Source organism: Eurosta solidaginis, chromosome X (genome assembly GCF_040869045.1).
Source record: "Eurosta solidaginis isolate ZX-2024a chromosome X, ASM4086904v1, whole genome shotgun sequence".
NCBI lineage: Eukaryota > Metazoa > Arthropoda > Insecta > Diptera > Tephritidae > Eurosta > Eurosta solidaginis.
The window spans coordinates 31313422-31339368 of NC_090324.1; the positions used below are offsets into that span (position 1 = coordinate 31313422).

Below are 25947 nucleotides of genomic sequence, written 5' to 3' on the forward strand. Positions count from 1 at the left end.
AAATGCGTATGGCAGAAATGTCGACACAGATTACATCAAAGATGGAGACACAACTGAAAGAACAAGAGGCACGCATAACAGTACAACTAGAAGCACAAGAGGCGCGTATATCGTCAAAACTCGAAGCGCGCATGGACGAAAAAATAATGCAGTTTGAAGAAAAATTCGAGGCTGATGTGGATGCTTTGAGAGATCATATACAGGAGTTGCAATTAAGTCGCGCAGCTGTTTCAGCAAGCAATACAAAGGTAAAAACACCATCCTTTGACGGTTCTGTTCCTTTCCAGGTGTCTAAGCTTTGGGCGATTGAGGGCGAGCAGTTTAATAAGAGTTATAAATGAGTAATTTTATGTGCTTGTAAGCGTATGAGTCGTGGCACAGTGGCTGACGTACCCGACCAAACGCCCGGGGTTGCGGGTTCAACTCCCACCAAGCATTCCCTTTTTTTTTTAAATTTATAAATTATTATTATTAATGGACTGTATTGAGTTTATGGGGTTTTTGATTTAATGTATTCCATTTATTGAGTTGGGTAGTTTTAGTGTTATTGGTGTATTTAAGTCATGGGAGGATGCATAGCATCAGTACACCTTTATTTATTTATTTGTGTTTATTTTAAGGGATTCAGTTTATTAAGTTGGGTAGTTTTAGTGTTATTGGTGTGTTTAAGTCATGGGAGGATGCATAGCATCAGTACACCTTTTATTTATTTAATTTGGGAGCGAGCACTGGGGGTTCTGAGGCTTCGCTCTACTGAGCCACCTCATCCTCTATTTGAAGAACCCTTTAAAATGTGATATGGAGGCGAGCACGGGACGGCTCTGAGGTATTGGCACCCCATTTTCTACAAGAAAAACCTCTATTTATTTAATTTGGGGCGAGCGTTGGGCACTCTGAGGTTTCACTCTAATGAGCAACCTCATCTTCTATTCGAAGAACTCCTTCAAAGTGTGATATGGAGGCGAGCACTGGGCTCTGATGTATTAGCACACCATCCGAAGAACCTCGGTTTTAATTAAAAAACTCAAACTATGTCTTTAGAATATTTCACTAACCAGTTGAGAATTACAAGCACACTCAATGGCTACTGAAACAAACGAACGAAAAATGTTCATAGTTTAAGTCGCTTAAACACCAGGTCTTTAAGCTACAGTTTGAGAAGACCGCAGCAGTGAACAACTGGAATGCGGAAGATAAAGTTGCTGCACTGTTCGTAGCATTGAAGGGGCCAGCAGCGGAAATTCTACAGACGATTCCCGAAGGAGAGCGGAACAATTATGAAGCATTGATGGCTGCTGTAGAATGACGTTATGGAAGCGAGCATAGAAAACAGATATTCCAAATTTAGTTGCAAAACCGCTACCAAAAAGCAAATGAGACATTGCAGGAGTTTGCTTCAGATATTGAAAGATTGGCTCATCTTGCAAATGCGGACGCACCCGTGGAATACACTGAAAGGGTAAAAATCGAGAGTTTCATAAATGGCATACGGGAAGTGGAAACGAAGCGAGCTACATACGCAAACCCAAAGCTGACATTTGCTGAAACGGTATCACATGCATTAACTCAGGAAACGGCCTCACTATTGAGTAAACCAGCATACATACAAAGCTCATCGTGTGGAAGTGGAAAGACCAGATTGGGTAGAATGGAAGCACTGAAGGGATCACAACAGAAAAATGCCGGAGTTATTAAATGTTTCAAGTGCGGCTACCCAGGTCATATTGCACGACATTGCAGCAGCGGTCCCAATAGCTCCAACAATGTGGGTGGTCATAAACGCAGAGCAGAAGGTGATGAGCAAATCTCCAAGACCACTCAATCGTTAAACTAAATCGAGTCAGCCGCAAGGGGCGACAGCTGGCTCCCGCAATTGAATGCCCCATAATCTCTATCTCGCAGATTGGAAGAAGATGGAGCAATCTTACTGTTGGAGGACATGTGGACGGAAAGGAACGGTTACTGACTGTAGATACGGATGCATCTCATTCCATCATTCGAGCGGATTTAGTCAACAAAATGATAAGACCATTGCTTGGAGCAAGATTACGTACAGCCGCGGGAGAGGACACCCAGGTAATTGGAGAAGTGGAATGTGAAGTCGCAATTGGGAACGTCACGGTAGTACACAATTTTATAGTGGCAGAAATTGTTGATGAAATCATAATTGGAGTGGTCTTCTTAATCGACCAGGGCATCAAGATCGACATGCAAAGCAAGACGATGTGATATAAAAACATGGATGTACCACTTAATTTCGGCTACGAGAGAGGCTACAGCAGTAAACGAGTGCTGGTGGAAGAGAGTCGGCAAATACCACCAAAATCCGAAGCAGTCATCTGGGCAAAGGTTGATGGAGATTGTGGCACAAACAAATTTTGGGTTGTCGAAGCAGCAAACAAATCAGCACTAAACATACTTGTAGGAAAAACCCTGGCTATGACAAAACAAGATGGACGTATTCCGGTAAGAGTACTCAATGAGTTCAAGTCACCACTCAAACTGACTAAAGGAGCTATTTTGGGAAGATGCCAAGTGGCTGAAGTAGTTATTAACTCTGGACAGCTCCAGGAACACGTTTCAGCTAGTAATACTGATCTTTCAAATTACATCACGGCATGGATGCAGGGGCTAGAGGAAGCATATCAGAGTAAGGCAAAACAACTGCTCCTAAAGTACGCGAACATATTTGACCAGGATGATTCTAAACCAGGCCGCACCAACGTTGTGAAACATAAAATTGACACTGGAAATGCGAGGCCGATCCGTCAAGCTCCACGTAGTGTTCCACTGGCGAAGCGGGAAGTTGTGAGTCAAATCATTCAAGAAATGAGCGACAGCGGCGTCATCGAACCATCAGCTAGTCCATGGAGCTCACCGGTAGTACTTGTAAAAAAGAAGGATGGAAAAATGAGGTTTTGCGTGGACTACCGGAAGTTGAATGACTTAACGAAAAAGGATAGCTACCCATTGCCAAGAATCGACGATACTCTGAACTCGCTATCTGGTACGAAATGGTTTTCCACACTGGACTTGAAAAGTGGCTACTGGCGAGTGGAGGTGAAGGAGGAAGATAAAGAGAAAACAGCCTTCAGTGTCGGTGATGGTCTTTGGCAATTTACAGTGATGCCTTTTGGACTTTGTAATGCACCAGCTACTTTTGAGAGACTCATGGACCAGGTACTGAAAGGACTACATTAGAAAACAAGCTTGGTGTACCTGGACGACACCATCGTATTGGGAAAGAACTTTGATGAACATCTTAAGAACTTGGAGGAAGTTTTCCAGGGAATAGCTGGCGCTGGTCTGAAGTTAAGTCCCAAAAAGTGTGCGCTGTTTAAAAAGGAAGTAAATTATTTGGGTCACAAGGGTAACGACAGAGGGCATCTGCACTGCGAACGAAAAAATAGAGGCTGTAAAGGATTGGCCAAGACCACAGAACCTACATGAATTGAGAAGTTTTCTTGGGCTGTGTACATATTACCGCCGATTTGTACCAAATTTTTCCAGCGTAGCCCATAGCCTCCATGAGCTCACAAGAAAAAACAAAGCTTTTGAATGGAAGAAGGAGCAAGAAGTGGCTTTCCAAACATTGAAGGAGCGTTTGTGCATTGCCCCAATGTTAGCATATCCGATTCCAGGAGCAACATTTATTCTAGATACAGATGCGAGTGGATATGCTATAGGAGGCGTTTTATCACAACTGATCGATGGACAGGAGAAGGTAGTTGCATATTACAGCCGTTCGATTGGAAAACCAGAGAGGAACTACTGTGTTACGCGGAGAGAGCTGTTGGCATTGGTAGAGTGCATTAAACATTTTCACAAATACCTCTACGGCCAGCGATTCCGTGTCAGGACAGATCACGCAGCGTTGAAATGGCTTCTGCAGTTCCGTAATCCGGAAGGACAGTTGGCACGGTGGGTCGAGCGACTACAAAGCTACGACTTTTCCATTGAGCATCGAAAAGGTAGTACCCATGGAAATGCTGATGCAATGTCACGAAGACCATGTAGTCTGGAATGCAAGCACTGCTCAAAGGCCGAGGCTAAAGAAGACATTATAGATGTCCGGCTAATGACTATAACGTGTACGGATGAATGGGTCAAGGAACAACTAAGAAAGTGTCAGCAAGAAGATACAGATCTGTCACATGTTATGCAAGGGCTCGAACGAAACGAAAGACCAAGCAGAGAGGAGATGTCAGCAGAGAGTCCCATTGCGAAGTCATATTGGGCACAGTGGAACAGTTTAGAATTGATATCCGGTTGCTTGCATCGAGTATGGGAGAGTGAGGATGGTCAATGCAAGAAGAAACTGATAGTTGTTCCCAGAGAGAGGATTCCTGACGTGCTCAGCGAGCTGCACAATGGTCCAAGTGGAGGTCATCTTGGAATCACGAAGACACTCGAGAAAATTAAGCAGAGATTCTATTGGGTTGGTTGCCGTCAGTCGGTCACCGAGTGGGTTGCCAATTGCGAGGTATGCAACAGAGCGAAAGGGCCCAAAACCCGATGTCATGGCCAGATGAAGCAGTATATTTCAGGTGCACCATTTGAAAGGATCGCCATGGATGTCGCAGGTCCATTTCCTACTAGCAACCGCGGAAACAAATACGTACTGGTGGTTATGGATTATTTCAGTAAATGGCCAGAGGTATACCCAATCCCAAACCAAGAAGCAGAAACAGTAGCAGAAGTGGTTAGAAACGGACGGGTTGCAAGGTATGGTGTACCAATGGAGTTACATTCTGACCAAGGCAGGAATTTTGAATCAGCTGTGTTCCAAGAAATGTGCTAGAAGTTGGGCATTCGAAAAACACGGACAACTGCATTGCATCCTCAGTCCGATGGTATGGTGGAACGTTTCAATAGAACATTGGAGGAGCATTTAAGGAAAGTGGTAGACAAGTACCATAAGGACTGGGATACACACATATCATTATACTTGATGGCCTACCGATCGGCAGTACATGACACAACGGGCCAAACTCCCGCAAAGGTAATTTTTGGCAATGACCTTCGACTGCCAGCTGATTTGAAGTATGGGATAGATGCCGATGCGGAGAGGAATGTCAAGAAATCCACTGGTGTCTTGGAAGAAGAGCTGAGAGAAATACACGATCTGGTAAGGCAACGAGCAAAAATTATGAGTGACAAGATGAAAGCGAGGTACGATAAAGCAATTAATTCGGAAGGGTTTCAGGGTGGAGATTTGGTGCTGCTATACAACCCACAACGAAAAAAAGGTTTGTCCCCGAAATTGCAGTGTAACTGGGAAGGCCCATACAAAGTTGTAAAACGGATCAACGATGTAGTGTACCGCATACAAACCACTACCAAACCACGAACCAAAATGAAAGTGGTTCATTTGGAGAGATTAGCATCGTTTATATCGAGAGATTTGTCTGATCGGGACAATCAGACTTAGGTGGAGGGCAGTGTCACGGATAGTAGCATCACTAAGCTATACCATCACTAAGGCGATGCTAAGCGAATTTACGTCAATAATCAAATCATGTATACGCATATATAAGGCAGCCGAGAGATGTCACACACAGACGCATTTACTTATACGCCTATGTGTGCGCGAGAGACTGTAAACTACAAACATTCACATCAATAATTCAATCTTTATGTATCTACATAAACGAATAAATAATTGCGTCTACACATATGTACCATGTACGAATACGAGCAGCGGAGAGTCAATGCGCAAACACATGCATATATCTGAGAAGTTTGAGAGCTAGTGGACTAGTAGATTCTGGAAGCGCCTAAAAGATGTATAAAATTGTGCAATTTTAGTTATAGCTGAGAAGTTTGAGAGCTCATGGACAATGCTAGTAGATTCTAGAAAAAGGCGAACGAGGAAACCAAAGAGTATAAAAGGCGACAGATGTAGAGGCGCTGTAATTCAGTTTGAGTTGAGCTATCAATCAGTTTGATTAAGCACGCGATCTGGCGGCCAATAGTAGAGTTTCATTTGGGTTGTCAATCAGTTTGGTTATTAAGCCAGCAAGTAGCAAAGTATAAGTGTTATTGTGAAGTACTTTAATAAAGGCCATTTTTCCATTGTTCAATATTGGAGTTATTTATTCAACAGTTTAGTGATTCGAACTTAGCGGAGGATTGCAAATAAGAGGATTTGCAAGTAAATTCGTTAGAATATTATATACCCCATATAAACTGTAATTTTTGCACCTTTTTTTAAGGGTTGAAGCATAAAATTTCATCAAATACTTATGCTTAGGTCATATATTGTTGAAATACGTGATTCGTAGTCATAGTTTTTACATGCAGACCACAAAAAACGTGAAACTTTGCATCCTCACACAAAGGACCTACCTATTTTTATACTCAGCTGAGCAGAGCGGTAATCCGTAACGGCATAAACTAATCGAGATAGATATAGACTTCTATATATCAAAATGATGTGGGCGAAAAAAGAAATTCATTTAGCCATGTCCATCCGTCCGTCCGTCCGTAAACACGATGACTTGAGTAAATTTTGAGGTATCTTGATGAAATTTGGTATGTAGGTTCCTGCGCGCTCATCTCAGATCGCTATTTAAAATGAACGAAATCGGACTACAACCATGCCAACTTTTTCGATATCGAAAATTTCGAAAAAACCGAAAAAGTGCGATAATTCATTACCAAAGACGGATAAAGCGATGAAACGTGGTAGGTGCGTTGACCTTATGACACAGAATAGAAAATTAGTAAAATTTTGTTTGGACAATGGGCGTGGCACTGCCCAATTTTAAAAGAAGGTAATTTAAAAGTTTTGCAAGCTGTAATTTCCCAGTCGTTGAAGATATCATGATGAAATTTGGCAGACACGTTACTCCTATTATTATATGTGCGATAAAGAAAAATTAGCAAAATCGGATGACGAACACGCCCACTTTAAAATTTTTTTTTTTTTAAGTCAAATTTTAACAAAAAATTTAATATCTTTACAGTGTATGAGTGAATTATGTCAACATTCAACTCCAGTAATGATGTGGTGCCACAAAATACAAAAATAAAAGAAAGTTTCAAAATGGGCGTGGCTCCGCCCTTTTTGATTTAATTCGTCTAGAATACTTTTAAGGCCATAATTCGAACAAAAATTTACCAATCCTTGCGAAATTTGGTAGGTGCATAGACTCTATGACGGTAACTGTTTTCTGTGAAAATGGGCGAAATCGGTTGAAATCACGCCCAGTTTTTATACACAGTCGACCGTCTGTCCTTCCGCTCGGCCTTTAACACGATAACTTGGGCAAAAGCGATATATCTCTACTAAGCTTAGTTCACGTACTTATATGAACTCGCTTTATTTTGGGATAAAAAATAGCCGAAATCCGACTATGACCACGCCCACTGTTTCGATATCGAAAATTACGAAAAATAAAAAAAAAATGCCATAATTCTGTACCAAATATGAAAAAAGAGATGAAACATGGTAATTGGATTGGTCTATTGACGCCAAATATAACTTTAGAAAAAACTTTGTAAAATGGGTGTGACACCTACCATATTAAGTAGAAGAAAATGAAAAAGTTCTGCAAGACGAAATTAAAAGCCCTTGGAATCTTGGCAGGAACACTGTTCGTGGTATGACATATATAAATAAATTAGCGGTACCCGACAGATGATGTTCTGGGTCACCCTGATCCACATTTTGATCGATATCTCGAAAACGCCTTCACATATACAATTAAGGGCCACTCCCTTTTAAAACACATTCTAGAGTTACCCCTGGTCCACCCTTATTGCGATGTCTCGAAAAGGCGTCCACCTATAAAACTAAGGTCCACTACGTTTTAAATAATCATTAGCACCTTTCATTTGATACCCATATCGTACAAACACATTCTAGAGTCACCCCTGGTCCATCTTTATGACGATATCTCGAAAAGGCGTCCACCTATAGAAGTAAGGCCCACTCCCTTTTAAAATACTCATTAAAACCTTTCATTCCAAACCCATATCGTACAAACACATTCTAGAGTCACCTCTGGTCCACCTTTATGGCGATATCTCGAAAAGGGGTCCACCCATAGAACTAAGGCCCACTCCCTTTTAAAATACTCAGTAGCACCTTTTATTTGATACCCATATCGTACAATACACATTCTAGAGTCACCCCTGGTCCAGGCGATATCCCGAAATGGCATCCACCTATAGAACTATGGCGCACTCCCTTTTAAAATACTCTTTACTTGTTTTTATTTCTAATGTCTTACTTAGTCTAATTCACTTTAAAGTCACGATAATTTCACTTTCTTTTACTTTTATAATTTTATTTCTATTAATTATCACGACCCGATAATATGTGCGTACGCATTTTCATTTTTAGAAACCGGAACTAAAGGTTTCATGTGGTTATAATACTTAATAGTACGAAAGTACATAGAAAATAGTAGGATATTTTCTCTTCTATCTTTTCTTTTCAGCTCGCGTCACCCCAGCCTTGGTACCTGGACTGCAGGTGAGCGTAGTGAATGAAATAAGATTGGTAAGATAAAAAATTATTTTCTTTTTCTCTATGTTCTCTCTTTCCTTTTTTATACATATATTTTCTGTAAAACTTATAAACAGTGAGGCCGTTTTTTTATAAATTACTTTGCTTAAGTAGAGATCTAGGTTTAAGTCGAAAGTGTGTTCCCTTAGGAACACCTTTTACCTTTTTGTCTTATAATTTTCGTATCGTTGAATTGCATATTGGTTTTAATTGATATTTGTTTAAGTTGTAAGGGTGTTCCCTTAGAAAATTTTGTTATTTTTTAATTTTTTCATATTTTTATAGCTTTGTTTTTATTTTCCTTTTTTATTTACGTTTAAACGCTTATTGATTTGAATTCTTATTTTGGGTTTGGTGAATGGTAGTGATTGAAATAAGTTTAGTTTAAGTTCATTTTAACTTCGTCATATTTTTTTATTCTTCATTTCTATATTTTAAATATTTTTATTTTGAATTTCAACGTTTCTTTTTATTTGGTTAAGGGTAGGGTTTTAATAAACTGCAATTTAACTAATTGAAATTCCTAATACGTAAGATAATACCGAAGTTGTAAAATAAATTCTAAGAGAAAAAGAAAAAAGAAATGGTTTCTTTAAGATTTCCAGGGTGAAGTGACTTTAGGAAAAATGCAGGCCTTTTAAGTCCCTTTTGTGTTAGTGTGGGTGTTGCCCTTGCGGGCACACTAGGAATTGGTGAGGTGTTGCGATTAGACAGACAGACGATGGTTTAGGCCCGACATTAACGCACGGACGAACGTCAGGAAAAGGGAACTCCACACGGTTATCGGAGTCAAAGTGTAGTTCAAGTTTGTTCATGCCTCATGAACAAGAGGGGTGGGATTAGAGATATACGCCGCCGATAAACGCCGTCACCGCCGCCGATTTTTGTCGTTTTTCACACGCCGCTGCCGAATGTCAAAAATATCGGCACGACGGCGGCGGCGTCCGGCGCGGTACAATATTTTCTACTCATTTAACACTGTCTAGGCCATTTATTGTTCATGCCGAAAATGGGACGGATATGGTCGAAAGGGGTATCAACGGATGCGCATCACTGGCAGTTATAAGAATCCAATTGCGAAATGTAACTCTTTCTACCCGTTCAAAAGTAATTTAAAAAAAGCAGGCGCTTTCAATGCCAGCTTAACACGGACTTTGCATCGCCAAATTCACCAAATTATTTAAATAAAACACTAAAAGAAAAATTATATAAAATATATAGATGCTCACTTTGCATAACTTAAACAACAAAAAATTAAGAAGGAACAATGAATTCAAATAAAATGACCCAAGTCGAACATGTTTTCAAATTGTCCTTAAGTTGTTAAAAAAGCTAGTTACCCGAAAAAATGCCGATTTTTTCAAAAATTGTATATTCCGATTGGCGTAAATAATAAGCGAAATCAGTTATGCCAAATCCTTCAGTAGGTCCCAGGGGTTTATACTCTCCTTTGAAATGATTCTCACCTCATACTTAAGTTGAAGATAGAAGGGTTTGAAAAATCACTTGGCCTTATATTCAAACATCTGTTGTTTATTTTCGAATCTTTAAAATAGCGTCTGACCCAAGTCTAACGTCCAAGTCTCCCGTTTTGACATTTCCTAAAGTTGGCGGCCCTATCCCAACTAGTCCCTTGGAGTGAATCACAGTGATTCTAGTCTATCAATAATTATTAATTATGCCAAATCCTTCAGTAGGTCCCAGGGGTTTATAATCTCCTTTGAAATGATTCTCACCTCATACTTAAGTTGAAGATAGAAGGGTTTGAAAAATCACTTGGCCTTATATTCAAACATCTGTTGTTTATTTTCGAATTTTTAAAATAGCGTCTGACCCAAGTCTAACACCCAAGTCTCCCGTTTTGACATTTCCTAAAGTTGGCGGCCCTATCCCAACTAGTGCCTTGGAGTGAATCACAGTGATTCTAGCCTATCAACCAAGTTTAAATATCACCAACACATTTCGGCTCCTGTTACATATGTGAACACGTATGCACATACATATATTTACCGGGTGAGGCTTTGTCCTTCGCAAGAACACTCAAAATGGTGAAGCAAAAGTTTTCCCCAGATAGTCGAACAAATGACCGGGTGTGCTACTACTCTAATGTAGTGGACAATCGAACTAGTTTTAAATCTGAGGCTACGCGGTTATTCATAATGAATTCTTGTATTAAAATGCCGGAAAACAACAGTTTGGACTGAGCGTATAACCTTAACATCTTTCAACTTAAAATCGGCCGACTTTCATTCTAAAATATCGTTTTGGTTTAGCGAAGACTATTGAAATCAATGTTTCGAACACAAACGTCTGCAAATTTTGGTCTACATTTGAAAATAAAATAATTAAAACAAAAATGCTTAAGTTAAACGGTTTTATTGAAAACAATACTTACATTAATTAATAATAATACTAAAAGCTAGAAAATAATTAGGTAGGTCCTAGGTACTAGTCATCGATCTAAGGCGTTGATCAGACAATTAAATAAAATGAAATGTTTAATAATGTGAGGCGTGGCATAACCTGATTAAGGTTCAGTTGGTCCACTTATGACTATCAATAGAACCCAGTGGGTTAGTGGGTTAGAATAGCCGCGGTAGGTATGCCTGTCGTAATAGGCGACTTAAATAGATTCAAGGGGTTGTATAGCGCTACCCGCTCAGGTTGCCAGCGCAATATATAGCTTCTCCAAACCCAATTGTCAACTTTACCTATCCGTGGCGAAACCTGTTTGATTAGCAGCTGAGGCTCTGGCGACCCCGATTTCTTCATGGATCTAGGGATGGGAGGGCGTTAAAGCCTAAAAGCTCGCATGTGGTCATAACAAATCGTTTCCGGGATGGTCGCGTTGGTACTGGAACGTACCGGATCTGCATCCGGCAAAGGACCATCAACATCGATAACAATCCCCAAGGCCTTCGGGGAGTGTCCTTATCGCTACAATAACAACAACAGCAATAGCAACCGTAAGTCGCCAATAACGAGTATTAGAAGTTAGACCAGAACATCTCCTTCGGCGAAACCACGCTTTGTACGAGACATACAGACAAAAGTGTGACCATTTTAAGTACTTCAGTTTTTTTCGGCAGACGCAGCAATACCAGTCCCTTAGGGCTAGGTTCGAAGCCTCCTTGGAGTAAGTGAATGAAGGACATTCCCTCCACAAGGAGCTGCGCTTGAAATTTTTTGAACGATCCGCGAGACTTTGAGGCAAAAACCCCGGATCTTTCCGAAATCGCCAAAACGTTGATTCCCTTAAATACATACAAACAAAACCTTTCCTAAATATTATTTTTTTAAATAAAAAAAGCTTTTTAAAGCAAGATCACCGGCGTGTACCGGCGCGCCGCCCACGCTGCCGCCGCCGCCGCCGATATAGTGATCGGCGTAAACCTCTAGGTGGGATGACTCCACCTGACACGGACAGTCTTCTCCCGCTTTCCTTTTTTTCCCTCGTTTGTCGCTAACTTCTTCTAGTCTTTGTATTTTCCTCACCTAGGCATGAACCCCTAATTTTGTTTTTGTGAATATGGGTCGAGTTAGGTGGCAAGAACCGCGCCCCACCGCCGACGAGCCGCCGACCACCATGCCTACCCACCACCCTTCTCGCCCCGGACCAAGTAGTTACATCAACTGTTATTAGTAGTCTTTATGATTGGAAGTCAAATATACAATTATATTATATAGATAAATAAATGTAAATATATATATATATTAATTAATTATTAATTTCCTCATCAATGAATTGAAAAATATATAATAGTAGTCATACAATATCTACAAAATGTCAATATCAAGCAGCTGCTTCAAATCCGAAATGATGATTTTTTGAAAAATGATAATTTAAGTGATGAATTAAGCAAATTAATAAAAAGATTGTTCCGATTAATACATGAATTCCATGAAATCCTGTTGCTATAAAAAATGTAGATCCGCAAATAGAATCTGCAATTGTAAATGGGGCTTCAATATATTCATTAGCTTTGAAGAAAAATAAATTCCTAATAAAATTGTAAGAAATAATCCTTGTGTAGTTTGTGAGTAATTATTTTCTATTAATCTATGATCAGCTCATGTTAATAGAATAATAATATTTAATAACGGAATTTGAAAAGGATTAAAAGGTTTAATTCCTATAGGTGGTCATGAAATACCTAATTCAATTGATGGATCTAATCTTCTATGAAAAAGCTCAAAAAAATGATAAAAAAATTAAATTTCTGAGAAAATAAATAAAATTATTCCGCATCGTAATTCTAGTGTTACAGGTAATGTTTGAAGTCCTTGAAATATTCTTTCTCGTGAAATATCACGTCATCATTGATAAACAGTTAAAAGTGTAATAACATTTCCTAATAAAAATAATGAAATATCATATTGATGAAATCATTTTACTTATCCTGATATTGAATTTATTGCTCCAATAGCTCCTATTAAAGGTCAAGGACTAAAATATACCAAATGAAATGGGTGATTTCAATGTGTTTTCATTTTATAAAATAAATTAATTAATTTCTCTAGAATATAAAGTTCTTAATACTGCAAATACATAAGATTGAATAATCGCAACTGCTGATTCAAGTATTAATAATGCAATTTAGCTAATTAATAACAATAATATAATTATATTATTAATAGAATGTCCTGTATTTCCTAATAAATTTAATTATAAATAACCAGCATTTATATTAACAGATAATCATACTGTTAAAGTTCCTGGTCGAATAATATTACTAATGGTTTCAGTACAAACTATAAATGGTATTAAAATTCTTGGTGTTCCTTGAGGAACTAAATGAGCAAATATATGTTGAGTATTATTAATTCAACCATAAATTATGAAACATATTCATAAAGGTAGTGTTATAATTAATGTAAACATTAAATGTCTAGTTCTTGTAAAAATATATGGAAATAACCCTATAAAATTATTTAATAAAATTATTGAAAGTAATGAAATAAAAATAAAAGCGGATCCTGAGTAACTTTTTGGTCCTAATAAAGTTTTGAATTGTTTGTATAAAGATACTAGCTTTACCAGGCCCACGTTGTAACGCCCGAGATCGAATGGATGTTGCGTTATTTTTTCTGTTTTGTTTGTTGATAATTTAATTTATTGTTCTGTAAATTGAATTGAATTTTGTACGCATATTTGGTGAAATTTTCTTTTAAAACATTTTATTCTTGTATCTTATTGTATCTTATTTTATATTATTGTATTGATTTTACCGCTGATAATTGTTGCTTTGATTACATTCCGAAGAAGCATGACTGGTGAGTCAATTTTCAAAGTTGAGATATGCGAAGGCATTCCTTTTGGTTCTAAGGAGTATAGAAATTCATTTGGATAATTCACAATTCTATCTTCATCTGTAACTGCATCGATCGATTTATATTTCGTCACTTCACCAGGAAATTGATTTTGAAAGCGATCATTGATTTTGTTAACACGATCATTTTTGGGAGCTAAGATAGTTCTTTCGCATAGCCAAAAAACAAAAACATTTAAATTTAAAATTCTTAATTCTGAAATATGAAAAACATTCGTCTTGATCGAAGGAACCTCGATCCAAAATTTGGTGATGATCGAAGTATAGCAAACACGTTTTCATAGGGAACACACACACAGAATTTGATTTTTATAGAAGATGTCGATAGACTGAAGCTAAACAAATTTTTTAAAAGCGGAAGATTACTAAACGTCCAAAAGGCATAACAGCTAAACTCAACAATGCAGTCAAACTTTAGGTGTTAAAATAACTTAAGTTTGTACGGCAGACATAGTTTTTCCCCATTCCACATTTTACTGGAGGTTTTAGGACTTAACGTCACATAGCTCCTTACCAAGTTTAATTATCCTACCATTATGACATCCAGATATATGCAGTATAATATATTCCATTTGTATGGGAGGTGCCACGCCCCCTTTTCCCAATTCCATATTTTCTTGGTGGTGTTAAGGATTGACCTCAAATAACTCCTTACTGAATTTCAATGTTCTGGCATGTATACCTTCAAAGTTATGCAGTACCAAAGATACCATTTGAATGGAAGGTTCCACGCCTCCTTTTTCCCAATTCCGCATTTTCTTGGTGGTGTTAGGGATTGACCTCATATAACTCCTTACTGAATTTTAATGTTCTGGCATGTATACCTTCAAAGTTATGCAGTACCAAAGATTCCATTTGAATGGGAGGTTCCACGCCCCTTTTCCCCAATTCCGCCTTTTCTTGGTAGTGTTAAGGATTGACCTCATATAACTCCTTACTGAATTTCAATGTTCTGGCATGTATACCTTCAAAGTTATGCATTACTAAAGATTCCATTTGTATGGGAGGTGCAACGCCCCCTTTCTCCGAATTACGCATTTTCTTGGTGGTGTTAGGGATTGGACTCATCTAACTCCTCATTGAATTTCAATGTTCTGGCATGTATACCTTCAAAGGTATGCAGTACCAAAGATTCCATTTGTATGGGAGGTGCCACGCCCCTTTTATATATCGAAATTATTTTTAGCCTAAAACCTTCCCGTTGATCGAAGGAACCCATAACCAAAATTTAGTGATGATTGATGTGTGGGAAATACGTTTCCATAGCGAACACACACACACACGCAGAATTTGATTTTTATATATATATGGCTAAACCGATTTGGGATTTAAAAATCAACTAACCATCATCTCTCCTTCCTGTATCTTTCCTAAAAATTTCATGGCAATCTGTCGAGCCGTTCTCGAGTTATGGAGTGACAATCTAAATGTACACTTATTTTAATATATATAGATTAAAGTAAAATTTCATATAATATTTTATCGGTGAAGGAATTAATCAATAAGTTGATGGAATAATTAATAGTCCTATAAATGAACTTAATCAATTTAATGATAAATTTAAAATACTGATGAAGGCTCAAATACAGAAAATAAATTATTTATCATTTTCAGTTAAACGAATTAATTATTTTATTTTAAAATAATTCGATTTAGGTGTTTGATTAATTAATGAATAATAATTAATAATTCTAAATATAATAAATGTAATTGAAAATATAAAAAATTATATTAATCATCTACTAGGAGCTATTTGTGGAATTATAAAATATTAAAATTTTATTAATAATTTAAGTTTGACTTACTAAAGTTATAAATTTAACAAATTTTTTTTTTTAATAAATAATTTTATTATTGAAGTAATTCATTAGAAGTAATAGCTAATTTACTATTAAGTGGTTTAAGGGACCAATACTTGCTTTCAGTCATCTAATGATGAATTATTATTAATTAATTTAATAACACATTTTACAGGAATTCTTTCAATTACAATGGGTATAGAGCTGTGATTAATTCCACATATTTCAGAACATTGTCTAAAAAATAATCCAGGACGATTAGTTATAAAATTAGTTTGATTTAATCGTCCTGGTGTTCCATCAATTTTTACACCAAGAGCAGGAACTTTTCGTGAATGAATAACATCTGCTGCTGAAACTAAAATTCGAATTTGTGAAATTATTGGTAAAATTACTCGATTATCTACGTCTAATAATCGAAAATTATTATTAATTATTTCATTTGTTGGAATTATAAAATAAATAAATGTAAGGCGCGATAACCTCCGAAGAGATCTAAGGCCGAGATTATCTTCCAATTTGCGTCGTGCTCCTCTTGAGTTTCCCTACAAATTGGCCGGAAGGGACCTACATGTTTTATGCCGACTCCGAACGGCATCTGCAAGACAGTTGAGTTTTCACTGAGAGCTTTTCATGGCAGAAATACATTCGGAGCACTTGCCAAACACTGCCGAGGGGCGACCCAGCTTAGAAAAATTTTCTTTTAATTGAAAAACCTTATTTCTAAAATTTTGACGTTGCTTTGCCCGGGGTGTGAACCCAGGACATACGGTATGGTAGGCAGAGCACTCTACCATCACACCACGGCGGCCGCCAATTGTTGGAATTATATATGAATTAAATTCAATATTTATAAAATCTGAATAGTCATATTTTCAATATCATTGATGTCCAATAGTTTTTAATGTTATTGATGGTTCATTAATTTCATCTAGTAAATATAATAATCGAAGTGATGGGAAAGCAATAAATAATAATTTAATTGATGGAAGAATTATTCAAATTATTTCAATAATTTGCCCATGTAATAAATTTCGATTTGTATATTTGTTAAAGAATAATATAAATATTAAATAACTAACTAATGTTGTAATTATAATTACAATTATTGTTGTTGTTGTTGTTGTAGCAGTGCTTCGCCCCACCTAATAGGTGCGGCCGATCACAAATTGTCATCAATATTCTCTAACGGGAGTCAAAGGAAACTTGCTGTTTCAACAGGGGTTGACCATAATGAAAGGGGTGTTAGAGGCGTTGGTTCCACATTACAATTAAAGAGATGGTTGGTGTCATGTGGGGCACATTGCAATCGGTGCATAGACTTTGTATGTCGGGGTTGATTCTGGATAGGTAAGAGTTTAGCCTGTTACAGTATCCAGAACGAAGTTGAGCCAGATTGACTCGCGTTTCGCTGGGGAGTATGCGTTCCTCTTCCGAAAGTTTTGGGTACTGTTCTTTGAGTACTGGATTCACCGGGCAATTCCTGGCATAAAGGTCCGACGCCTGCTTGTGGAGTTCACTGAGGACCTGCTTATGTTTTTTTTGCTTCATGCGGCTGTGTTCTCAGGTGCCGTATTTCCTCATAATGCTTACGGAGATGATTCCTTAAGCCCCTAGGCGGTGTTGGCTCATCAATCAGATGTCTGTTGGGATGCCCAGGTTTCTGGGTATTCAACAGGAACTGTTTGGTTAGAATCTCATTTCTCTCACTGATGGGGAGTATCTGGGGACATAAGAAGACAACCCGTGGCGGTCCTGAGGGCAGTATTTTGGCAGGCCTGTAGCTTCTTCCAGTGAGTGGTCTTTAGGCTTGGCGACCATATCGGGGACCCACAGCATGCAATCGGCTGGCCAATTGCTTTGTAAGTTGTAATGAGCGTTTCTTTATCTTTTCCCCAAGTACTGCCAGCAAGAGATTTGAGGATTTTACTACGGCTCTGGATTTTCGGTACAATTGCGGCTGCATGCTCACCAAAATGTAGATCCTGATCAAACGTCACACCCAAGATTCTGAGGTGTAGGACAGTCGGTAGCGTAGTGCCATCGACGTGGATGTTCAAAATGGTCGACATTTCGGACGTCCATGTTGTAAATAAGGTCTCGGAGGATTTAGTCGGTGATAATGCCAGGTTTCGCGAGGCGAAAAAACTGGAGAGATCAGGGACGTAGCCGTTTATTCTGTTGCAATGCTCATCGAACTGCGGGCCTGGGCCTGTGGCCATTATTGTGCAGTCATCGGCGAAGGAAACGATAGTAACTCCTGGTGGCGAATTAATGTATGATCATGAAAAAATGTTAATTGTCTATTAAAGGTGATGCTCTGTCTTGAAGTCTAAAAGTGGTTCATGTTGTCATTTAATTTCTATTAAAAGTAAAATCTTTATAATATAAATATATTATATGAAGCTTAAATCCATTGCACTAATCTGCCATATTAGAAATTAGTTAATAAAGGTAATTCAGAATATCTGTGTTCTGCTGGAGGGATATTTTGAAATCATTCAATTGAAGATCTAAATTGTATAGGATATAATACAGTTCGTTCGTTTAGAAATTAAACTTTCTCAAATAATAAAGCAAGATCACCGGCGTGTACCGGCGCGCCGCCCACGCTGCCGCCGCCGCCGCCGATATAGTGATCGGCGTAAACCTCTAGGTGGGATGACTCCACCTGACACGGACAGTCTTCTCCCGCTTTCCTTTTTTTCCCTCGTTTGTCGCTAACTTCTTCTAGTCTTTGTATTTTCCTCACCTAGGCATGAACCCCTAATTTTGTTTTTGTGAATATGGGTCGAGTTAGGTGGCAAGAACCGCGCCCCACCGCCGACGAGCCGCCGACCACCATGCCTACCCACCACCCTTCTCGCCCCGGACCAAGTAGTTACATCAACTGTTATTAGTAGTCTTTATGATTGGAAGTCAAATATACAATTATATTATATAGATAAATAAATGTAAATATATATATATATTAATTAATTATTAATTTCCTCATCAATGAATTGAAAAATATATAATAGTAGTCATACAATATCTACAAAATGTCAATATCAAGCAGCTGCTTCAAATCCGAAATGATGATTTTTTGAAAAATGATAATTTAAGTGATGAATTAAGCAAATTAATAAAAAGATTGTTCCGATTAATACATGAATTCCATGAAATCCTGTTGCTATAAAAAATGTAGATCCGCAAATAGAATCTGCAATTGTAAATGGGGCTTCAATATATTCATTAGCTTTGAAGAAAAATAAATTCCTAATAAAATTGTAAGAAATAATCCTTGTGTAGTTTGTGAGTAATTATTTTCTATTAATCTATGATCAGCTCATGTTAATAGAATAATAATATTTAATAACGGAATTTGAAAAGGATTAAAAGGTTTAATTCCTATAGGTGGTCATGAAATACCTAATTCAATTGATGGATCTAATCTTCTATGAAAAAGCTCAAAAAAATGATAAAAAAATTAAATTTCTGAGAAAATAAATAAAATTATTCCGCATCGTAATTCTAGTGTTACAGGTAATGTTTGAAGTCCTTGAAATATTCTTTCTCGTGAAATATCACGTCATCATTGATAAACAGTTAAAAGTGTAATAACATTTCCTAATAAAAATAATGAAATATCATATTGATGAAATCATTTTACTTATCCTGATATTGAATTTATTGCTCCAATAGCTCCTATTAAAGGTCAAGGACTAAAATATACCAAATGAAATGGGTGATTTGCATGTGTTTTCATTTTATAAAATAAATTAATTAATTTCTCTAGAATATAAAGTTCTTAATACTGCAAATACATAAGATTGAATAATCGCAACTGCTGATTCAAGTATTAATAATGCAATTTAGCTAATTAATAACAATAATATAATTATATTATTAATAGAATGTCCTGTATTTCCTAATAAATTTAATTATAAATAACCAGCATTTATATTAACAGATAATCATACTGTTAAAGTTCCTGGTCGAATAATATTACTAATGGTTTCAGTACAAACTATAAATGGTATTAAAATTCTTGGTGTTCCTTGAGGAACTAAATGAGCAAATATATGTTGAGTATTATTAATTCAACCATAAATTATGAAACATATTCATAAAGGTAGTGTTATAATTAATGTAAACATTAAATGTCTAGTTCTTGTAAAAATATATGGAAATAACCCTATAAAATTATTTAATAAAATTATTGAAAGTAATGAAATAAAAATAAAAGCGGATCCTGAGTAACTTTTTGGTCCTAATAAAGTTTTGAATTGTTTGTATAAAGATACTAGCTTTACCAGGCCCACGTTGTAACGCCCGAGATCGAATGGATGTTGCGTTATTTTTTCTGTTTTGTTTGTTGATAATTTAATTTATTGTTCTGTAAATTGAATTGAATTTTGTACGCATATTTGGTGAAATTTTCTTTTAAAACATTTTATTCTTGTATCTTATTGTATCTTATTTTATATTATTGTATTGATTTTACCGCTGATAATTGTTGCTTTGATTACATTCCGAAGAAGCATGACTGGTGAGTCAATTTTCAAAGTTGAGATATGCGAAGGCATTCCTTTTGGTTCTAAGGAGTATAGAAATTCATTTGGATAATTCACAATTCTATCTTCATCTGTAACTGCATCGATCGATTTATATTTCGTCACTTCACCAGGAAATTAATTTTGAAAGCGATCATTGATTTTGTTAACACGATCATTTTTGGGAGCTAAGATAGTTCTTTCGCATAGCCAAAAAACAAAAACATTTAAATTTAAAATTCTTAATTCTGAAATATGAAAAACATTCGTCTTGATCGAAGGAACCTCGATCCAAAATTTGGTGATGATCGAAGTATAGCAAACACGTTTTCATAGGGAACACACACACAGAATTTGATTTTTATAGAAGATGTCGATAGACTGAAGCTAAACAAATTTTTTAAAAGCGGAAGATTACTAAACGTCCAAAAGGCATAACAGCTAAACTCAACAATGCAGTCAAACTTTAGGTGTTAAAATAACTTAAGTTTGTACGGCAGACATAGTTTTTCCCCATTCCACATTTTACTGGAGGTTTTAGGACTTAACGTCACATAGCTCCTTACCAAGTTTAATTATCCTACCATTATGACATCCAGATATATGCAGTATAATATATTCCATTTGTATGGGAGGTGCCACGCCCCCTTTTCCCAATTCCATATTTTCTTGGTGGTGTTAAGGATTGACCTCAAATAACTCCTTACTGAATTTCAATGTTCTGGCATGTATACCTTCAAAGTTATGCAGTACCAAAGATACCATTTGAATGGAAGGTTCCACGCCTCCTTTTTCCCAATTCCGCATTTTCTTGGTGGTGTTAGGGATTGACCTCATATAACTCCTTACTGAATTTCAATGTTCTGGCATGTATACCTTCAAAGTTATGCAGTACCAAAGATTCCATTTGAATGGGAGGTTCCACGCCCCTTTTTCCCAATTCCGCCTTTTCTTGGTAGTGTTAAGGATTGACCTCATATAACTCCTTACTGAATTTCAATGTTCTGGCATGTATACCTTCAAAGTTATGCATTACTAAAGATTCCATTTGTATGGGAGGTGCAACGCCCCCTTTCTCCGAATTACGCATTTTCTTGGTGGTGTTAGGGATTGGACTCATCTAACTCCTCATTGAATTTCAATGTTCTGGCATGTATACCTTCAAAGGTATGCAGTACCAAAGATTCCATTTGTATGGGAGGTGCCACGCCCCTTTTATATATCGAAATTATTTTTAGCCTAAAACCTTCCCGTTGATCGAAGGAACCCATAACCAAAATTTAGTGATGATTGATGTGTGGGAAATACGTTTCCATAGCGAACACACACACACACGCAGAATTTGATTTTTATATATATATGGCTAAACCGATTTGGGATTTAAAAATCAACTAACCATCATCTCTCCTTCCTGTATCTTTCCTAAAAATTTCATGGCAATCTGTCGAGCCGTTCTCGAGTTATGGAGTGACAATCTAAATGTACACTTATTTTAATATATATAGATTAAAGTAAAATTTCATATAATATTTTATCGGTGAAGGAATTAATCAATAAGTTGATGGAATAATTAATAGTCCTATAAATGAACTTAATCAATTTAATGATAAATTTAAAATACTGATGAAGGCTCAAATACAGAAAATAAATTATTTATCATTTTCAGTTAAACGAATTAATTATTTTATTTTAAAATAATTCGATTTAGGTGTTTGATTAATTAATGAATAATAATTAATAATTCTAAATATAATAAATGTAATTGAAAATATAAAAAATTATATTAATCATCTACTAGGAGCTATTTGTGGAATTATAAAATATTAAAATTTTATTAATAATTTAAGTTTGACTTACTAAAGTTATAAATTTAACAAATTTTTTTTTTAATAAATAATTTTATTATTGAAGTAATTCATTAGAAGTAATAGCTAATTTACTATTAAGTGGTTTAAGGACCAATACTTGCTTTCAGTCATCTAATGATGAATTATTATTAATTAATTTAATAACACATTTTACAGGAATTCTTTCAATTACAATGGGTATAGAGCTGTGATTAATTCCACAAATTTCAGAACATTGTCTAAAAAATAATCCAGGACGATTAGTTATAAAATTAGTTTGATTTAATCGTCCTGGTGTTCCATCAATTTTTACACCAAGAGCAGGAACTTTTCGTGAATGAATAACATCTGCTTCTGAAACTAAAATTCGAATTTGTGAAATTATTGGTAAAATTACTCGATTATCTACGTCTAATAATCGAAAATTATTATTAATTATTTCATTTGTTGGAATTATAAAATAAATAAATGTAAGGCGCGATAACCTCCGAAGAGATCTAAGGCCGAGATTATCTTCCAATTTGCGTCGTGCTCCTCTTGAGTTTCCCTACAAATTGGCCGGAAGGGACCTACATGTTTTATGCCGACTCCGAACGGCATCTGCAAGACAGTTGAGTTTTCACTGAGAGCTTTTCATGGCAGAAATACATTCGGAGCACTTGCCAAACACTGCCGAGGGGCGACCCAGCTTAGAAAAATTTTCTTTTAATTGAAAAACCTTATTTCTAAAATTTTGACGTTGCTTTGCCCGGGGTGTGAACCCAGGACATACGGTATGGTAGGCAGAGCACTCTACCATCACACCACGGCGGCCGCCAATTGTTGGAATTATATATGAATTAAATTCAATATTTATAAAATCTGAATAGTCATATTTTCAATATCATTGATGTCCAATAGTTTTTAATGTTATTGATGGTTCATTAATTTCATCTAGTAAATATAATAATCGAAGTGATGGGAAAGCAATAAATAATAATTTAATTGATGGAAGAATTATTCAAATTATTTCAATAATTTGCCCATGTAATAAATTTCGATTTGTATATTTGTTAAAGAATAATATAAATATTAAATAACTAACTAATGTTGTAATTATAATTACAATTATTGTTGTTGTTGTTGTTGTAGCAGTGCTTCGCCCCACCTAATAGGTGCGGCCGATCACAAATTGTCATCAATATTCTCTAACGGGAGTCAAAGGAAACTTGCTGTTTCAACAGGGGTTGACCATAATGAAAGGGGTGTTAGAGGCGTTGGTTCCACATTACAATTAAAGAGATGGTTGGTGTCATGTGGGGCACATTGCAATCGGTGCATAGACTTTGTATGTCGGGGTTGATTCTGGATAGGTAAGAGTTTAGCCTGTTACAGTATCCAGAACGAAGTTGAGCCAGATTGACTCGCGTTTCGCTGGGGAGTATGCGTTCCTCTTCCGCAAGTTTTGGGTACTGTTCTTTGAGTACTGGATTCACCGGGCAATTCCTGGCATAAAGGTCCGACGCCTGCTTGTGGAGTTCACTGAGGACCTGCTTATGTTTTTTTTGCTTCATGCGGCTGTGTTCTCAGGTGCCGTATTTCCTCATAATGCTTACGGAGATGACTCCTTAAGCCCCTAGGCGGTGTTGGCTCATCAATCAGATGTCTGTTGGGATGCCCAGGTTTCTGGGTATTCAACAGGAACTGTTTGGTTAGAATCTCATTTCTCTCACTGATGGGGAGTATCTGGGGACATAAGAAGACAACCCGTGGCGGTCCTGAGGGCAGTATTTTGGCAGGCCTGTAGCTTCTTCCAGTGAGTGGTCTTTAGGCTTGGCGACCATATCGGGGACGCACAGCATGCAATCGGCTGGCCAATTGCTTTGTAAGTGGTAATGAGCGTTTCTTTATCTTTTCCCCAAGTACTGCCAGCAAGAGATTTGAGGATTTTACTACGGCTCTGGATTTTCGGTACAATTGCGGCTGCATGCTCACCAAAATGTAGATCCTGATCAAACGTCACACCCAAGATTCTGAGGTGTAGGACAGTCGGTAGCGTAGTGCCATCGACGTGGATGTTCAAAATGGTCGACATTTCGGACGTCCATGTTGTAAATAAGGTCTCGGAGGATTTAGTCGGTGATAATGCCAGGTTTCGCGAGGCGAAAAAACTGGAGAGATCAGGGACGTAGCCGTTTATTCTGTTGCAATGCTCATCGAACTGCGGGCCTGGGCCTGTGGCCATTATTGTGCAGTCATCGGCGAAGGAAACGATAGTAACTCCTGGTGGCGAATTAATGTATGATCATGAAAAAATGTTAATTGTCTATTAAAGGTGATGCTCTGTCTTGAAGTCTAAAAGTGGTTCATGTTGTCATTTATTTCTATTAAAAGTAAAATCTTTATAATATAAATATATTATATGAAGCTTAAATCCATTGCACTAATCTGCCATATTAGAAATTAGTTAATAAAGGTAATTCAGAATATCTGTGTTCTGCTGGAGGGATATTTTGAAATCATTCAATTGAAGATCTAAATTGTATAGGATATAATACAGTTCGTTCGTTTAGAAATTAAACTTTCTCAAATAATAAATAAAAATAAAAAGATTCCTATTAATGAAGTAGATGAACCAATTGTAGGGGTGATATTTCATGTAGTATAAGCATCTGGGTAATCTGAATATCGTCGTGGTATTCCTGCTAAACCTAAGAAATGTTGAGGGAAGAATGTTAAGCTTACACCTAAATATAATTAAAAATTGAGTTTTTAATCAAATAGGATTTAAAGTTAATACTGTAAATAAAGGGTATCAGTGGATGAATCCAGCTATAATAACAAAAACTGCACCTATAGATAATACATAGTGAAAATTATCAACTACATAGTAAGTATCATGTAAAATAATCTATATATTAATACGCTAACAAAATTTCCATACAATCAATTGACAGGCTGTTTCGCATATTTAGCGTACGTAAAATCATATAAAAGTTATATGAATCGATTCGTATGGATCAGCCGCAGTGCCTAAGCCTATTTATGTTAAAAAATAGTAATCTATATGTTTATAATTAACAGAAAAAGTTTTTTGTAAATTCGAAAATCTTTACAAATATCGAAATTGCCATCTGTAGGACCCATGTTCTATGTTCACAAACCCCCCTGAATTCGAAATTCCAAAGGCTGCATTGTCGCGTTCATCTACATATGTACATATTCGTACGCGCCATACGGTGAGAGAACTAATCCCTCACTCATTTTCAGTTCACATAAAATATTGTTTCCCATTGTTGCCACTTACCTATATTGGTCTGTACCAAAATCCTTAAAAAATTGTTCTAAAATAATTGCTAGCGCACAAAAAAACTTTAAAGAAGAGTAGTAATTTAATCGGCCTATTTTTTTACTTACACGTAAATGCATAGGTCTTTATTTAACAGATTCTTTGTTTTTTGTTTTAGGTGCTCTCAAAGAAACATGAAATCACAAATAATGAGTCAACTTTTGTTCAAACTCACTAAATTTATTTATTTATAACAATTACTTGCAAATTTGACCTAAAATGTTTTTTACATTTCCAGATGTTATGCTCATTTTAGATATAGCACGTCTTACACTGAACAAAAAATAAATAAATTTGCTACAAGGATATTACATTTAAATGTGTATATTGTCTTTTATGCTAATTTATTTTGATATTTATTATTTTATTTTATTGTATTATCTTTTATTTCTGTTAAGTTTATTATTATTTAAATGCAGCTTGATTGAATTGGAAAATTTCACGTTATATATTAAACGAAAAAAACGACACAAAAACGTTTTCGGTTTTAGGTCGAAATATTGCATAGGCCGTATATTACTCTACTATCTATATATTACAATACGCTAACAAAATTTCCATACAATCAATTGACAGGCTGTTTCGCATAGTTA

At 36.5% G+C, this 25947-nt stretch overlaps 1 protein-coding gene and 2 pseudogenes across 27 annotated transcripts in view; 1 reads left to right on the forward strand and 2 right to left on the reverse strand.

Moving 5' to 3' along the window:
- The window catches only part of zfh2 (Zn finger homeodomain 2), a 2927436-nt gene that overhangs the window by 325558 nt on the left and 2575931 nt on the right, over positions 1-25947 (forward strand). Inside the window, exon 1 of one of the 27 annotated variants that reach the window (XR_010947786.1) lies at positions 8472-8509. The exons of the other annotated variants lie outside the window; for them this stretch is intronic. The gene's annotated coding sequence lies outside the window, so the exon portion shown is untranslated. Of the gene's footprint in view, positions 1-8471; positions 8510-25947 lie in introns of those variants that run through there. 27 annotated transcript variants of the gene reach the window in all.
- Positions 12234-14883, reverse strand: LOC137234834 (cytochrome c oxidase subunit 3-like; annotated as a pseudogene).
- LOC137234835 (cytochrome c oxidase subunit 3-like) lies at positions 18620-21269 on the reverse strand (annotated as a pseudogene).